Here is an 18,729-nt window from a genome sequence, read left to right as displayed (position 1 = left end):
TCTGGAGTGACAAAAGTGTTCTAAAACTATAGAGTGGTGATGGTTGCACAACCTGGACATACACTAAAACACACTAAATTATATTCTTCAAATGGTATGTGAATGACATCTCAACAAAGTTACTAAAAATTCAGTGAGACAGTGCTAAAATGTCCAGATCTAACCACTGCACACAAATGCACATGGAGAAAATGCTCAAAATAGTCTAGATTGTGTTGCTCATATTTATGATTGATGAGGCAGAAAGTGCTAGAGAGAGTGACTAATGGAAGGTGCTCCAGGCTGCATTAGTACAAGAATTCCTCCTCTCCAAAGCCACTGGACTGAGACATTCCTTTGTAAGAATCGTCCAGATGTCTCACAGGGGCTGTATGCTGTGTTCATGCGTGTCTCACCTGTGCTTGAACTTGTCACCACTGTATGCATTACCCCCAGTGGGCCTGTCCTTGGCCTTTATCCCTTCAGTAACAAAATGCACGGAAAATGCTGAGGAAGTGCTCATTCTCCTCTCCTAGGAGTTGAATTCTTTCTTGTGGCCTCACCTTTCAGCGCTTTTTTCTTACTGCTGACTTATGTCAAATGAATTTGCCACAAAAACCAAATTCCTGATATTCAAATCATTTGTATAAAGTCAAGGGTTTGTTTGCTACTTGGTTTTGTTGTTTTCATTTGTCTGTTTTTCATAAAATCATAGCAAAAAGATTAGGAGAGTATACACCAAAATTGTAACAGTGAACATCTCTGGGGTATGTATCAGAATGTTGTCCTCTTTCATATGCTTTGTGGTATTTTCCAAAAATTCTATAAAGAATCATTATGAAAAACACACTGTACATAGAAAAACAAGATCATGACCTGAGCTAAAATCAAGGGTTGGTGACTTAACAGACTAAGCCCCCCAGGTGCCCCTACAGCTATCTCAGTTTTTATGGCTATATAGTATTCCCTCATGTGGTTGGACTATCACATATTTAACAATCATCTACCAATGGGTTTTTTATTACTATCAGTTTTCACTAGCAGGAATGTGACTGTAATAAATATACTATGCATATTCTTTGTGGACTTATTGATTATTTTTAAGATACAATCTTAGAAATGCATTACTGAGTCAAAAGCATGCTCTCTCTCATTCAAATTTCTTCCCCTCCCCCATTTGTGCGAATTACACTTCCACCAGGAGTAAATGAGAATGCCTGATTTCTACCTCTTCATCAATGGGATAGTTTCATCCTTCCTAATAGTTAAAATAATATATCATTATTTTCATTTGTATCTTTTGATTCCTAATGAGATTGAACAGCTGTTCAAATGCTTCTTAGCCATTTGCATTTTTTTTTTTTTGATGAACTGTGTTTCATTTCCATTAACCATTTTCTATTGGGATACTCATCTTTTCCTTGTTGATTTACAAGAGCTTTCTCTAGTCCATGATTTTTTTGTCACTCTTCTATTGATAGACAGTTGTTTTCCATATTTTATCATTATAAATAATATAGTAATGAATATTTTTATAAGTAGATATTTGTCTATGTCATATATATTATTTCTATCGAACAGATATGATTAAAATAGACTAGATTAAAATACTCTAATACATGTTGCTAAAATGCTTTCCATAAAAGCCATGTCCATTTATACTCCCACCAGCAGATTATGAGAAAACCTATCTCATAACAACCCATTTCAAACCTAATCAGATTATTACTATAGGAGGCAGATCAAGACATAGAAGAGCACGACCTAGAAATAAGAGGCAGGTGACAGTCTGTCCTGCCATAGGATTTTTAGAAGCCAGGAAAGAAGGGGAAGACCTGAACATTTTGATAGAACTGAAATGGAGAGGCATACAATCTTTATTTCTTTTAGAATATGCCCTAAAACTAGCTCTGTCACAGTTCATTGAAAATATGTGATTGCTGTTAATTGAAAATAAGAAAGCCGATTAACACATTCAACTTCTAACCTTTTCATATCCTACCAACTAAGTACAATCGCTTATTGTGCAGATGCCTGCCTCTGTTAGAAACACTACAGTGCCAGTGAATCCAAAGAAACAACACAGCCTCTTCCTGGTGACAAGGTGAGAGTAGGGACTCCTGAAGCCAAGCCTGGATGACAGGAAACAGGAATAGCTTCTGTGTTTTGCCAATTAAAGTACAGAGAGGTGTTTTAGATGGAAGTCTAAGCCAGGGAAAACATGCAAATGTTACTTATTCGATAAGTAAACCAACAAAACACTTTGCAGCACCAAACTCAAATGAATGGTCTTTCAATAACCAAAAACCAGCAGGTTCTCAGTTCTAGGTGCTTTTCCCAGTGAACAAATCACATCATCGGGCATGAATTACAGCACGTGGGAGAATGGCAGCAGCAAGCCGGCCAGTAATGTCTAATGCAGAGAGTTGATAACGAATGTCTAATTAATGGTTCCGAAGTACTTTCAAGGTATAAATCCAATAACATCAAATAGTATCATCACCCAGTTAAAGCAATTAAGAATTAACAGCCTGTTTTTCTTCTTTCAAACACAGGTAATCACACCAAAAGGATCCTAACAAGCAAAACTGTAGAAGTAATGTATTTTTTGTTATATGTATATTTTTATATATAAGCTATAATTTATATATAAATGAAAAGTTCAGTTCTATGTCTTTTCCAGTATGATTTGGCTGATTTTGTGTGTTCTTCCCACCTGTTACTGGTTACAGATCACATTATAATCACCACTTTCTAACCAAAAGCATCAAGCTCACCATTGAGACTCTACCACACAGCATGACAGTGTCTTGCGAATGGTATTCTCTTTGTCTTTTGTTTTAGCAGGAACATTTCAGAGCCTGATTATTAATGGTACTGCTCTGTTGTGTTTCTTTCCATTTGGTTCTTACTCCCTCCCGGGACTTTGACACTTCCAAGGACTTCTAAATCATTTTACTAACTCAGACCTCTTTTCTATCCTCCAAGCGTGTGCTTCTAAATACTAATTGGTAATTTCCACCTTATACTCTGGGTAGAGCTCAGCCTCAGATACCCAAAGCCCAGCTCTCAAGGTTCCTCTACTCCCATCTGCTTCTTCTTTTACTTCGTAGTTAATGAGGTCACCAGCCTCAGTCACTGAAGTTCTAAAGGTCAGCCACTTCCTTCTAGTTCCTCGCCTCTCTTCCTCCTCTACGTCGATCTGTGCTGACCCAGCTTTGAGCGTGCCTGTTCTATCTGCCACACGATCTCCATAGTTTTACCTTGGTTTTTGTCCAACTCAGTTCCTGGGAGGATGATCACCATCGCTTCCTAACTGTTACCATCACCAGGCTTTTTTCTCCCTATACCTTGAAAAGGCTGCTTCAGAAATGATGATATCATCACATCATTGTTTTTCTTAAAGCCTTTACTGATTTCCCATAGCCAACTGTACAGAACCGCTCCTGGATGAAAATGCATTTGTCAATGCAAGAGAATAAAACACATTTAAGATTGTGAATGCTTGATTCACAATTTTAAAACATTTGACTTGTGGCATATGAATCTCTATTTGCACTTTTGTCTTATGCTCAGAAATGGATACAGTGAACCTGACTTGGAGGAGTCCAATTACTCTGGTTTCTCCCCTGAGGATTTTTTTTTTTTTTTTTAAGAAAAAAATTACTGAGATAGAATTCACAAACAGGGGGCACCTGGGTGGCTCATTGGGTTAAAGCCTCTGCCTTCGGCTCAGGTCACGATCCCGGGGTCCTGGGATCTTGCCCTACATCAGGCTCTCTGCTCTGCAGGGAGCCTGCTTCCTCCTCTCTCTCTGCCTGCCTCTCTGCCTACTTGTGATCTCTGTCAAATAAATAAATAAAAATCTTTAAAAAAAAAAAAAGAATTCACAAACAGTAAAATTATCTTTTTCAAAGAAAGAGCACTAGTCAATAGTTTCTAGTATATTCATGGAGATATGCAACCATCACCATAAGGAATTTCAGAATATCTTACTACTCCAAAAAGAAATGCCAAGTTCCAGAACACTTTATTATCCTAGAAAGAAATGCCATGCTAATTATCAGTCACTCCCCAATCTCTCTTTTTCCTAGCCCCCAGCAAACACTAGTCCACTTTCTCTAGCTACAGATTTGCCTATTTTGGATATTTGACATAAAATGGAATCATATAATATGTGTCCTTTGGTGTCTAACTTCTTTCATGTAGCATAATGTTTTCAAAGTACATCCACATTGCAGTATCAGTACTTAATTCCTTTATATGGCTTGATAATATTCCATTATATGGATATACCACATTCTGTTTATCCATTTATCACTTGACAGACATTTGGGTTCTTTCCACTTTTTGGTAATTATGAATAATGTTGCTGAGAACATTCATGTACACATTTTTGTGTGGACATACATGTACGATTCTCTTGGGTATATATACTTAGAAAAGGAATTGCTGCATCAAACAGGAGATCTATTTGTAGCATTTTGAGAAATGGCCAAATCTTTTCTAAAATGGCTGTACCATTTTACATTCCTACCAGCAATATATGAGGGTTCTAATTTCTCTACATCCTTACCAACATTCACTATTGTTTATTTTTTTCTAATTACAGTCATCCTAGCGGGTATGAAGTGGTATTTCATTTGGTTTTGGTTTGTTCTAATTCTAATTTAATCTAATTTAATCTAAGTCTAATTCTAATGACTAATGATGCTGAACATATTTCCATGTGCTTGTTAGCTGTTTGCTTATCTTTTTAGGAGAAATTACTTTGGATCCTTTGCCCATTTTTAAAATGAGTTACTTTGAGTATTATGAGTGAGTAGTAGGAGTTCTTTATGTATTCTTGTTGAATAATATTCCATTGTATGGAATACAAATTTCTTCTTAGATATATGATTTATAGATATGTTCTTTCATTGTGTAGGTTGTCTTTTCACTTTTTTCATGATGTAATTTGAAGCACAAAAGCTTTTAATTTTTATGAAGTCCCACTTAGCTGCTTTTTCTTTCATCACTTGCTTTTGGTGTCATATCTGAGAAAACTACCTAATCCTGAATCATGAAGATTTAGTCCCATGTTTTCTTCGTAGGTTTTTTATAGTTTTACCTCTTACATTTAGTTCTGTGATCCATTTTGAGTTCATTTTTGTATAAGGTATGAGTTAAGGTTCCAACTTCATTCTTTTACTTGTGGATATACCTCTGTCCCAGAGCCATTATGTTGAAAAGACTATTCTTCTTTTACTCTCTCACTACTTTAAATGTGTCATCCTCTGGCTTTCTAGACTTCATGGATTCTGATGAGAAATCTGCTGTTAATATTAGTGAAACAATACCATACACTTCTCCCTTGCTGCTTTCCAGATTTTTTGAACTTTGGCAATCTGATTATGACATATCTCAGAGTGAACTTTTTTGAGTTTACCCTACTTGGAATTCATTGAGCTTCTTGAATATGTAGATTCATGTTTTACATCATCATTTTCAGGCATTATTTCTTTAAGTATTCTTTCTGTCCCTTCCTATCTCTCCTTTCCTTCTCATACTCCCATTATGTATATGTTGGTACACTTGATGGTGTAACACAGGTCTCCGAATTGCTACTTCCCTTTTTTCATTCTTATTTTGCTTTCTGTTTATATATTGAATAATCCCCTTTGATTTGTCTTCAAGTTTTCGGAATCTTTTGCCTACTAAAAGTTGCTATTGAATTGTATTAGTGAATTTTTCATTTTAGTTATTGTGCTTTATAGTTCCAAAATTTCTATTCGTTTTTCCCATAATTTCTATTTATTCATATTCTATTTGCTGGTATATTCTTCTCATATTTTCCTTTGTTTCTTTTGACACGACTTCCTTTAGTTCTCTGAACATATTTATGGTCACTGGCTTAACATCTTTGTGTAGTAAGTCCAATACTGTGTCTTCCTCAAAGATCATTTCTATTGACTGCTTTCTTCCCCCTATCTATGCAATATACTTTCATGGATTTTGTATGTCTCATCAACTTTTTTGAAAGATGGACATTTAAAATAGTATAATACAGCAACTCTGGAAATCAGAGGAACAAAGCCTCTGCTTCTTCTGAATAAATGGAAATAATGCCTATCTCATCAAGATATTTTCAGATTGAATGAGTTATGCATAGATAGCCCTTAGTATAGTGTATATGTCATAATAATCCCTCAATAAATGATAATACAAGGAAGTAACCAGAAAGCTCCCATCTCTGAACAGACTGGCTCACTGAAGCTACATGAGTATGTTTCCGTTTTGAAAAACAAGGTGTGTTTCAAAAGTGAGAGTATTGCCTGTATGCAGTCTTCCATCTCTCACCACAGAGATATTTCCCAAACTGATTCACATGCATTAATCTCTCTCATGTATGCCACATGCTACCCTCCTATAAATCACAGACTTCTAAGAAACATGTCATTCACTCACTCATACATGTATTCTCATGATCAACATTTATTGGGTATGTTACAAATGCCAGGCACTAATCTTTTTTTTTTTTTAAGATTTTTAGAACTCGTTTATTTGAGAGAGAGGGAGTGAGTGAGAGCAAGAGAGAGAACAAGCAGGGAGAAGAGCAGAGAGAGGGAGAAGCAGACTCCCTGCTAAGCAGGGATCCTGACCTGGGGCTCAATCCCAGGACTCTGGGATCATGACCTGAGCTGAAGGCAGAGGTTTAACCAACTGAGCCACCCAGGTGCCCCTACACATGCTGGGTGCTAATCTTCACATTGGTAGAGGGTGATGAACAAGCAGACAAGCTCCCTGCCCTCATGGACATTACCTTCCACGAGGATATGGCGGTAGATTCTGGTGACTCCACTCTAGCAATAGACACTGAAAAAACTAAGATGGAATTTACCTAACCCTTTGATAGCTTAGGCTCTGCTGTGATCCAGATTCCACTCAGAAAACCCCCATCAGTGGGATTTTGAAGTCAGAGTAAAGATCATGAGGTAGATGTTGCATTTCTACTGTTCCTGCCAGAGGGTTAAGTATCACGTAGTCTCTTTAGCAAAGTCCCAGTAACCTGTCCCTAGCTTCATGTGTTTCAAGAAATAGAGATTCCCACTTTGGTGGAGGAGATGATGGTGTGACCCTAGAGCAGGCAGTGGTGGCATCAACTTCCCGATTTTGACCTTTGTACAGTGACCAACACAGAGTGGCCAATTCTCTTGTGTTGTTCCAAGCATTAGCTCAGAAGCTCTGCCTGTCCCCAGTTCCTGTAAGACTGCATATGTCACCTAAAACCAATGCGAACACCCTTCCTGCTTAAACCAGCTGGAATGGATTGTATTATCTGTTACTGACTCCAGAGCAATACAGGAAAACAAATCATAGAAAGATAAATTAAAAAAAAAAAAGGCACATATTCACTGTCAGAAGTGCTCTAAAAGGAGAGAGATGTAAGATGAGGAAAGGTTTTTCAGAGGGAGTCCTCCCAAAGTCTCCTTGAGGGAGTGAATTGAAACTAAGACCTAGGGAAGGGAGGGGCTAAGAGAAGGCAGGGAAAGAGATTTCTGGATCAAACAAACATCAGGAGCAGAGGCCCAGATTTGGAAAAGAGTTTGTTGTATTCCATCCTCAGAAAGACCAGCAGCATGATTGGAGATTGGGGACAAAGCGCATGAGATGAGACTAGAAACCCAAGGAGGTTCTACAGTTGCTCAGAGTCTGGCCCAGTCTGGTGCCAGTCTGCAAACCATTTGTCCAGGACCCATGAGAAGTCCAAAACATACAAGTAAATGTTTAGAAGTGTTGTAGCAGTTTGACGTTGTCATAGCAGTCAAGCAACATTTTTATCACATTTAAGAAAACGATCGCTCCACAACAGACTGAAAATTTGAACAAAAACCAAAACAAAACTGGTCCTTCAGCATAGAGCATTTGAGAAGTGTTGTTCTCCATGTCTTGCCTCTCAAATTTATCCGTGAAAGGCCAGATAATAAATGTTTCAGGCTTTGGGGGGCTATAGGTACTCTGTTGAAACTATACACCCCTGTCGTTGTAGCACAAAAGTGGCCATAGGCAACATGTAAATACAGGGGTATGGCCGTGTTGCAATAAAACTTTATTTATAAGAACAAAGGATGGGCAGATTTTGGCCTGTCATGCAGGTTGATAAACCAACCCAGTTTTAGGCCACAGTAAGGAGACTGTACTAGATTCGAAAGGCAATAAATTGGGGTGCCTGTGTGTCTCAGTGGGTTAAAGCCTCTGCCTTCAGCTCAGGTCTTGATCTCAGGGTCTTGGGATCGAGCCCTCCATCGGGGGGTCTGCTCAGCGGGGAGCCTGCTTCGCCCTCTCTCTCTGCCTGCCTCTCTGCTTACTTATGATCTCTGTCAAATAAATAAAATCTTAAAAAAAATAAAATAAAATAATAAAGGCAATATATCCATCTGTTTAACCATTGTATATTAATTATACTTCAATTAAAAAAACAAAACAAAAAAACCTTCCTGCTTAATTGAGACCATCCCTCACTCTTGCTCCCTACCCATCACGCCTGCAAGTATTTGTAAAGTCTTTGCTTCAGTGACTCTAAGTCAGAAACAAATCTCAGAGTTCCTCCTAGCCCTAATTCGGCATTCTCCTCATAGTGACCCAACCCTGGCAGGTTAAGTCTCTGTTAAAGGGCAGGGTCCCTTTTGTCTATTATCTGCATCCTCAAAGAATGAGGATGATACCATTCACCCTGTGTTGGCCTGATGAGTCAAACAATGGCCCCAAGGGGCCACAGCCTTACGTTCTCCAGGACCTGGTCAAACCTAGGTCCACATTGCCCTCTGAGTCATCAAGTCACCTCAGTGCCCGGTTCCCTGGAACACAGTGTCCCATTTTTTTCTTCTGTACAAAGTTAGATTTCTAAGTCCCAAAGTACTTCTGTGACCACTGCCCATCTGTGGCTTTTTTGGTATGTCTGAAACGGTTGTGTTGGACAAGCGGCCTGCCCCATGTGTAGTCTTGTTTTTCTCTGAGCTCAGACACTGCCACAGGCAGGAAAGCCTTCTGCATTCACACATGTCTCCCTTCACACAGCACCCACTTCATAAACACCACCCAACCCCCATACAGTAGAACGCCTTATTCTCTCTCCCACGTGGAGCATAGACCGCCGTGTGAGGAGGCGGACTCCTACCAGTAGGTCTCGCACACAGAGGGTACAGAGCTGAGGCAGTTCTTGCTGAAATCTCTTTTATTTAAGATTTCTTTCACTGACTCATGACAAACTTAATGGGTAAAACTTTGCTGTTGCAAGTTTCCTTAAAATATCCCTTCTGGGCCTACCACCGTTTATCTTGGCAACAGGTAGCTTGGAGAGTTTTGGAAAGTCTCAGCTTGGCAGAGCCTCAGAGCTACTGGCACATTAAAGATTAATAAAGCGCATTTAACTGAGCTCAGGACACTGCAACGTGATCCTTCACCGTGAAATGTGCAAGATTCTTTGTTTGCAATGAACAAAACTGAAGCCCCAAAGGGCCTACCGTGACAAGCTAAGATCGGAAACAATCAGGAACTTTGTGTGTCTTTCCCTGGGAAATTGATGGGTAGGAATCAATGTCTACACTCAGCCATACTCTCACTTAGCATTCTCAGGAATTTAAGATGGATATCCGCGAACGATGCACAGAGCGGGGCATTCAGTGAGCTTCCAGAACCACAGAGATAGTCCAAACGCAGCTGCCTCCTTAAAGCGTAAGAGAAGACGGACTCCAAACAAATTCCTAATCTGGCAGCTTCTCCAATCAAAGGAAAGATAAAGCAAAGCATTTGAAAACATTTCGGACTTGCTTGAGTAAAACAGAATGCTGGTGCTTGCCTGAACAGTAACCTAGGAAGAAGAAAACACTTTCTGCCTGCATAGGTACGGGGGCCGGCAGCGGAATGAGCCAGGGAAGGTTTTAAATGAAAATAAAAATTAAACAGTCCTGTACCTCCTAACTGCTGGTTCACCAGAGGAATCTCCCCGCTATCCATCTCGGGACACCAGGACACATGCAACAAATACTGGGGACAGACCCATGGAGGCAAACATTTAAAAATGTATCATTCTGAATTCTGGCAAAGTGCTCGCTGGCTCCACGTGCTGGGTAATGCCTTGTGTCTATTTGCACAGCAATCCCCTCACGTCCTCCAGAAAAATCCCAGGCAAACCCTGCACCGTGCACATCAGAGCTCAGGAGCCCAGCGCTAAGCACGGCTGACTCTCTTTCCTCTGCACCGACATAAATACTAAAGAAGAAATAAAAAAGGAAGAGAAAAGAAAATTCTGTCCTTACCGAAAAGGCATAGCAGACAGGGACGGTGAGTGTTTCACGTTAGCCCACTCAGTGCTTTCTCTTTCATTCGGTCAATGTTCTAAGGCTATTGATGAGCGTTCCCGGGGGTTCTTGGATCTTCCTTCAAGAGTTTTAATCACCGGCTTCCCCAGCCCGGGGTTTAACAAACACCGCTGTGTTCTGTCAATATTTGTATGCAGCACCACATTGGGCAACCAGCCAACGCACCGAGTTTCAAGAGGCAAGGGGAGAAAACTGACACCCTAACAAACATGCTTCCCTCCTTTGTGTCTTTCAAGGTGGCGCGCAAAGTGTCATCTTTGATTCTGACAAGAGCTAAAGATAGCCTCTTTTTGTGACTTTCTCCACTGCCCCCAAACGCCAGGCTGGGCTGCCCGAGTTGGGCTCTCTGCAAAGTTTGTTTTTTGTCTCCCTGCCCTGAAGTTCTCTGCACAACCGCCCGCCCGGCTTGCCTCTCCACCAGCTGCACTTTAAATGTATTTTAATTGGCTGGAATGTCGAAAGAATCCATTTGGCCGTCGTTTGCATGTGAAACACGCCCAGGGCAGCTGAAGGAGGCCCCCGAAGCGGCCGATTACTTCATCAAAAGCTGCAGTTTGAATACCATTGACTCCTACATAACTACAGTGAACTCCGTTCTATAGGCAAGAAGGAGTAATTAATAATTTGCTGAGAAAATTCTTCATTCATCTAAAAGCCAGAAATGCAAAAGAAAAAAAAAAAATCCATGCAGACACAACAGTTCTTATGAAAGGCTTGATTTATAGCCTCCCGTTCTACTCTTCACAAACATTGACTTTGTATAGCATTACAGGAGGGGTATAATGCATAATTCGGTTTGCTTGAAAAGTTAATTTAAGTGATTTTCCTTTTGAATGATCCCCTGAGATACATCGTTCTATTACCTCTTTGTACATTAGCCATATGCTACAATAAATATTGTCAATACTTGTGGCATTTCCTCATTCCCTGTATTTTTCTTGGTTGGTTGCAATAATTAGTTTGTGGCCTCCACTAGATCCAGTCACAAATAAATTCACTCTGAGTCAAAGCGGATAATCATCACTACCCAGAATTTATGAGCCGTACTGAAGTTTAAAACACTCAAAGACAAATGTCAGTTTAAACAGATTCTAATCAAGGGGGAAGGGGGGGCATATGCACATATACATGTATGTATGTCTTAAAAATAAAATAATGATAAGATGTATACAGTAATAAAGAAATGCAATAGCCTTTAAGTGGGTCTTTTTTTTTTTTTAAGATTTTGTTTATTTGACAGAGAGAGAGAGAGAGATCACAAGTAGGCAGAGAAGCAGGCAGAGAGAGGGGGAAGCAGGCTCCCTGCTGAGCAGAGAGCCCGATGCGGGACTTGATCTCAGGACCTTGAGATCATGACCTGAGCTGAAGGCAGAGGCTTAACCCAATGAGCCACCCAGGCGCCCTAAGTGGGTCTTTACCAATATTTTACTGAGAAGCCTTTCCAGTAGCTTATATAAACTGGGTTTACAGATTTAGGAACTCTGGGAAGTATATTTTGAAGAAACATCCTAAGTAACCTTGACCTTCACCCCTCATTAAGAACCCCTGATTCAGAGTCAGAATATCTAGGAAGATCTTGGCACTCTGAGGATGTCTCTCAATGGAAAATGTGAGCCAGAGAACATTGTCAAATTTGTTCTAATGCCTTTTCCTCACTTCAATAAAATTGTGGTTCATAACAAGACAGTACAAGAGAAAGAATGGTGTACACAAGTTGCTTCAGTCAATTTGCTGACGGCTCAGAGACTAAAAACACTTAATGGGCTTCATTTGCAGAAAGGCAGAGGAGCAGAAGATTAGGAGAAAGGATGGGGGGCACCTCCATGGGCACACAACCTGCACAGTCACACAGAGCCCCCAGCTCAGAAAGGACCTGCCCTTGGAGTAATGCTGTGTTGCTGCCATCTTGAAATCCTTCACTCTTGAGCCAGGGACCTTGCATTTTCATTTTGCATTGGGTCCAGCAAATTATGCAGCTGGTCTTGACACACATAGCATAAATCTATCCATTTCAACACATGTTTGGAATTGGAAAGCACTGGGAAAACCATACTGAGGGTGTGGCTAACACCCTGCTTTTGGCATGCCCAACATTCTACTTAAGATTTTGGAGCCACTGAGAGGATTGGGGAAGGTGACTTGGGAAGAAGACTCCAGCAAACACAGGGGGTGAAAGTGATATGGCAGGTTCTGACTGGTCTCCCCTGAGCCAATGGTTCAAGGTTTGGCTCTGTCACCATACTTCATTTTACTGTTTCAGAGAGATTTTTTTTTCCTTTCTCATATATCCATTCCCCAACTGTCATTCTGTGGACAAAAAGCTCCATGTATAACCATCATCCAATTTTAAATTATTCTAGAGCCTTGATTCAAGGTTTGACAAAATTAAATTCAGTTCCAAAGATTCAGGCATGTTTACCCAATACTGCAATGTCCAGTGGCTCACAAGTTACTGTCCCATGAGTCATCTTATGCTCCCAAAGGTGTCCGAGATCAGCCCTTACACCTGAATTTTCACCTGCCTTGGCCTTAACAGAAACTATACCAAAAAGAAAAAAAATATATATATATATTTTTTTATATTTTATATATTATTTTATATATTTTATATTTTTATTTTATATATTATATATATATTTTTTTTCTTCTAGAAAATAAGTTGTTCTTAGACATCAAATACTTAATGTTGCTGGTTCTTGTATATGTTAGCTGGACCTCTAGAACATTAACATTAACACCTTCCTCTGATACTGGTACTTAGCCAATGATACTCGTGCTTAGCGAGTAAAATAGATTCACGTTCTAGAAATAGAATTTAGATATCGGCTGGTCCAAACTATTATTTTTTAAAGGGATAATTAAGGCAGGAAATGATTAATGACTTCCTAGAAAGTCAATAAAACAACCTGTTCAGGTTGCACACTTCCTTTTGCTACACATGGTCCTTTGTTGGCCTGCCCAAGTGGTTCCCCATTCTGACTTGTCCACTATTCTCCTGGCTCCAGTCTACTTTCATTCCTCCAGGTTTATTTCAAGTGCCCAAGTCCTAACACTTTGTCTTACTCCATATGAACCACTTTCATCCACAGCCTGAGCATGCTGCTTCTATAAGAGTATCTGATCTACATATGACACGGCATAGCCTTCATAGAATAAGGCCACCTAGGAATTCTTGGATCTTTTGATGTAAGTTCTTCTCGGCCACTTAGAATGTTTTATTCTGTATCCTGGTAGAGGCAGATTTGAAAGTTCACAGTGTCCAAGGAAAAGCAAAGTGATCCTGTTTTAACTCCCTGCCAGAGCTTGTCAGCTTATGCTGCCCTTCTTTACCCATAATCTGAAGATTGGGTTTCAATAGGTGAGGAATTCCTTAGACTACAGTTGACCAATACGGGGCCATATAGGGGCATATGGTGAGTCATGGACACAAAGTAAGAAACCATGTTCTGGGATGCAAAACAATCCATTAGAATGATCTGATAGATTCTAGAAGTCATAGAAATGTCAAGGGTTAGAACCAGGAAGGCAAAGGGAAAGGTTCTGATGGAAGGTCTTAGTGCTACTGAAAACAAACCAAATGCCCATTGTGCTACTTTTCTTGCACTCACCCTGACAGGGCCCCAACTTACTCATGTGTCCATGGATAGCACTAAGACCACTAACGATAGGTATAGTAACTAAACCTACCACCCAAGATTAGACTATGCACATTCGTCCCACTCTTTAGTCATGGAAACAGTGAAGCCATGGAAGCTTGGAAAGCACTCAAAACCCCCATGACAAACCCAGGTCAGTCAGGCAGTAGGTCAGAATCCAAGAAGACAGATGAAGCAACAAAGTCCTGATTTCTGGCCAACCAGAAGACTCACACAAGGCAGATGGCCAAATCACTGAAAAAAGGCAAATCCCAGGTTTCTTGTTTCTTCAGGAAATAAACAAATCAAGACAAACAGCAAGTAGACTAATACTGTTTTTTAAAAGATGACCATAAAGGGTTTCTGCTTGGGAAAGCAGTATCCTTGTCTTAAACATGGCCAGCCCGTGGCTTAGGGACATTATTCACCAGGAAGTAAACAACCCAGCAAGAAAAACCAACAAAACATTTGATCTGTTCAATTCAATCAGACTGGTATTAATGGAGTTCATGCTGACTGAGCACAAGGTCCTGCCCAGGATCACAAGGCTGAGTGAGAAATCGTCCTAACATGGGGTTATATATTACTATGTTAGGGCTGTCATCACCACGTGCCACAGACCCAGAGGCTTACACAACAGAAATTTATTTTCTCACAATTCTGGAGGCTAGGTATCTTCAGGGTTGATTTCTTCTGTCTTGTAGGTAGCCATCTTCTCCCTGTGTCTTTACACGGTCTTTCCTCTGTGTATATCTGTGTCCTAATCTCCTCTTCTTGTAAGGATATGAGTTAGGGATGCCTGGGTGGCTCAGTCAGTTAAGCATCTGCCTTCAGCTCAGGTCACGATCCCAGGGTCCTGGAATTGAGTCCCACATTGGGCTTCCTGCTCAGCGGGGAGCCTGCTTCTCCTTCTGCCTGTTGCTCCCCCTTCTTATACGTTCTCTCAATCTCTCTCTCTCTCTCTCTGAGACAAATAAATAAATAAATTTAAAAAAATATAAGTATATGAGTGAGATTAGATTAGGGCCTACCCTAAAGACCACATTTTAAATTATTACCTCTTCAAAGATTCTATACCTAAATACAGTCACATTCTAAGGTATTGGGGTTAGGACTTCCATATACAAATTGGATCAAGGGGTTATAATTCAGCCTATAACAGGTGACTAGGAGGCCACTTCTCATTTACTCCAGAAGCACGTTACTATTGACCATTCACAGATGGGAAAATTTGGGCACAGAGAGATTAAGAAATCTGTCAAAGGAAGAGAGAAGAGCCCATATGATTCTAGAGCTCCAGGTCTTAACTCAACACCTAGCTATCTTTCCAGAAGCCAAGGTTGTTGATATATTTGATAAAAATGATTCCCAACATACCTGATACCCATGAGATGAATCTCATACTCCATGAGTCCCCAGAGCTTGGCCAACATAAGTCCAATTCATCAAGCATTTATCGAGCATCTCTCAAATAAGCCAAACTTCTCTGCTGGCTGGTAATTTCTCCTAAGAGATAAAAACAGTAGTTACAGGCACGGGGCAAATCATCAAATTTTGGAGAAAGATGAGCCTTAAGGACCTGGGGTTAATGCCTTGAAGTCTACTGAGGAGTGTCCCATGAATAAGAAGGGAGGCGGACAGCTGATGGAGATCCCTAACGATAACGTTCAGCCTTCAGGAGCCAGAAAACCAAATGTCAGCTCCTAAAAGTGACAATTATGTCTGAAGCTGTAACTTAGAATCCCACAAGTAGCCCTGGGCAAAATGATGATCGCAGGTGAGGAACAAAGAGAAGGGAAGGAGGAGAGAGAAGAAGGAAGAAAAGGAAGGAGGAAAACACGATAGGAAACATTGGGTAGGCACTTGTTATGTGGAAGGTATGATGCTAAACACTACTTACACTGCCTTTTTTGATCCTCACAAAAGTCCAGGAAGGAAATTGTACTTATCTTTATTTTAAAGATCCATAAACTCAGGCTTGGATGTGTTAACACTTTTGTTCACGTTGTCACAGAGAGAGGTTAGATCAAGTTAGATCACAACTAGGCAGAGAGGCAGGCAGAGAAAGAATGGAAAGCAGGCTCCCTGCTAAACAGAGAGCCCGATGCAGGGCTCCATCCCAGGACCCTGGGATCATAACCTGAGCTGAAGGCAGAGGCTTTAACCCACTGAGCCACCCAGGCGCCCTGGCAGAGCCAGTTTTAAACCCAGTCTTATATATGTTTTCCTTAAACCACCCTGCCTTCCAACTCTAAAGGAAGCAACAAGAAGCAAGCAGGAAGCTCATGGTAACAGTCAATGGGACTGTGGGGGTGAAGCAGTACCTCTCATGAGAGCCTCCTTATCCCCACAAGTCCAGTACCTAAGGAGATCAAAGCCCTTGGGTGTGAAACTATGACATTGATTTCAGAAAAGATTGGCTGCTACTAAGACAGTGAACTGCGGTGTGAACTGCAGAGAGAAAGGTCAGAGAGGCGGTCTGCTGATGGGTAGGGCCAGCACAGGGATAGTTCTCTGATAACAAAATAAATGGGGCTTACTGATGGGGTTCACTTACTTTATGCAAATGAATCCACCCCATGTATTTATTCCTTTGTTGTGTGGGGGTTTGCCTTGATAAAGTATATCAGCTCCAACCACCAGGGAAAATAAATCTTGCTGGCCATTCAGAAACCAGACTCCAGATTCAGAGCTGGATGAGACAACCTTTTAGTGAAATCAGTGGACTGCTGAGCACCAGGGAATCCAGACGTTGTTTATTCAGGGAACAGATAACAATTTATAGCTGGGAGAGAGACAGAGACAGAGTCAGAGAGGAGAGAAAAACACCTTGACTTGTATTTGTATTCAACGAGTATACTTTAAAGCACCAATATTTAAAGAGCTGTCAGAAGATTAGGGGTGGGGGTGCCTGGGTGGCTCTGTGGGTTAAAGCCTCTGCCTTCGGCTCAGGTCATGATCCCAGGGTCCTGGAATCGAGTCCCGCATTGAGCTCTCTGCTCAGCAGGGAGCTTGCTTCCTCCTCTCTCTCTGCCTACCTCTCTGCCTACTTGTGATCTCTGTCTGTCAACTAAATTAATTAATTAAATCGTTTAAAAAAAAGAAGATTAGGGGTGAATCAACCAATATTTTGGAAGCCACAGATGGTGGCTTACCATGTATGACAGCAGGTGCTGAAAACAAATATAGAATTCCAACTTCCATTTTATCTTGACCATGGAAGAAGTCATCAAAATAGTGAATGAGAAATAAAATTAATGCTATGAGGTTTAGAAATGCATTTCTGGTAAGTGATTCTTCCTAACTTTTGTCACATATAAAGTCATGATAGGATCTTATACCAAGGTTTCATGTGCTGGCTACTTGAGAAGACAATTCAATAGCATGTTGGAGAGCCATCCATGCATATTACTTTCTCTGTGGCAGATCTTATTTCAAGAACCTCATATAGAATAGCTTTATGAAGGAAGATGCTGTTATTACTCCCATTCTACAGGTGGAAGAACTAAGGCTCGGTTAGTTGTCCTCACTCACAATGAGATAAATGGTGAGCTGTGACTCGAACCAGGAAATCTGGCTTCTTGCCACTGCCTATCCTGCCCCTTGTGGTAATACACTGCCCTGGGATTTAGGAGTTGAGCAGCTGGGCACAGAGTCCCAGCTCCATCTCTCCATCTGGCTTCACTTTGGTGCCCTGCTTGTCCTTCTACTACCTTCACCAAGGTAGGGATGTCTTCTCTTCACATCTGCATTGGTCTATGCAGATGCCCAGTTTGATAGAGATATCTTAAACTTGTCATTTTTGTTTGTTTGTTTTCTGCCCAGGAAGATGTTTTGCTAAAGCATTCTGTGTGAAGTGATTTTTTTGGTCAAGGCTCAAAAACTTAAAAAAAAAAAAAATTTGTTATCTTAGAATTATAAATTTCCTCATGAGCATTTCTTTTCTTTTCTTTTCTTTTTTTTCTTTCTTTTTTTTTTTTTTTTTTCTTTCTCATAGGCATTTCTTGTCTATGGAACTTACCTTGGCTATTCACTATCATGTTAATCCTCCCCAGAAACCAGAGCTTAGGCGAAGGAAAAGGATAGGTCTACAGGTAGCCATGCAGGGGAGGAAGAAGAAAGAAATGAGGGTCTCTGGGCCTGAACTTGTCTTAAGGCTTGTTTTCAGGTTGACCAACTGCCCAACCCATGTCTGTGCTATATACTTCTTTCTGACAAAAAAGAAACTCTTCTGTTCAGGCAGAGGCAGCAGGTCTCAATGAAAAGGTTCCAGTCCTCTCAATTGGACACACATAGGGTCTGCCTTTGCTCTGCCATTTACTAACCGTGCCCCCTTGGAGAGGTGCCTTGACCTCTCTGAACCTTAGAGTCTTCATTTCTAAGGAACTGATGGTAAGACTTTTTTAAAAAGTACTTAGATAATAAATATGAAAATATCTGGTTTCTTAGTGGTCCTTAGTTTATATGAATTTCTCTTTTCCTCCGTGGCCATGGCTGGACTAAAGCTACTAAGCATGAAGACAACTGAGACATTCTTGCTCACAGACCTCTTCTCAAGTACTCTGGACTTACAGACATTTTCACCATGCACTGAAGTGCCTACTGACATTGTCTTTAGCTGCACAGGCAAAATCAGTTGCTGAGAAAAGTCTTACAATGGTAAATACCTGTAATGGTAAATGACATCATCAAGCTCTTCTATAGGGTTTCTGAGCTGAGCGTGACTGAATTCTGATTAGATGTGAAAGAATCCA

At 40.6% G+C, this 18,729-nt stretch overlaps 1 protein-coding gene across 1 annotated transcript in view; it reads right to left on the bottom strand.

Moving 5' to 3' along the window:
* LOC116866796 (nck-associated protein 5-like) overlaps positions 1-10,719 on the bottom strand; it is a 654,677-nt gene extending 643,958 nt beyond the window's left edge. Inside the window, exon 1 of the mRNA XM_032855929.1 lies at positions 10,278-10,719. The gene's annotated coding sequence lies outside the window, so the exon portion shown is untranslated. The remainder of the gene's footprint in view (positions 1-10,277) is intronic.
* Positions 10,720-18,729: the final 8,010 nt, after the last annotated feature.

This window comes from Lontra canadensis, unplaced genomic scaffold, assembly GCF_010015895.1.
Source record: "Lontra canadensis isolate GAN:19392208 unplaced genomic scaffold, GSC_riverotter_1.0 scaffold11, whole genome shotgun sequence".
In the NCBI taxonomy this organism is placed as follows: domain Eukaryota; kingdom Metazoa; phylum Chordata; class Mammalia; order Carnivora; family Mustelidae; genus Lontra; species Lontra canadensis.
The sequence above is the reverse complement of the archived record's forward strand: the minus strand, read 5'-3'. Positions and strand labels throughout refer to the sequence as shown.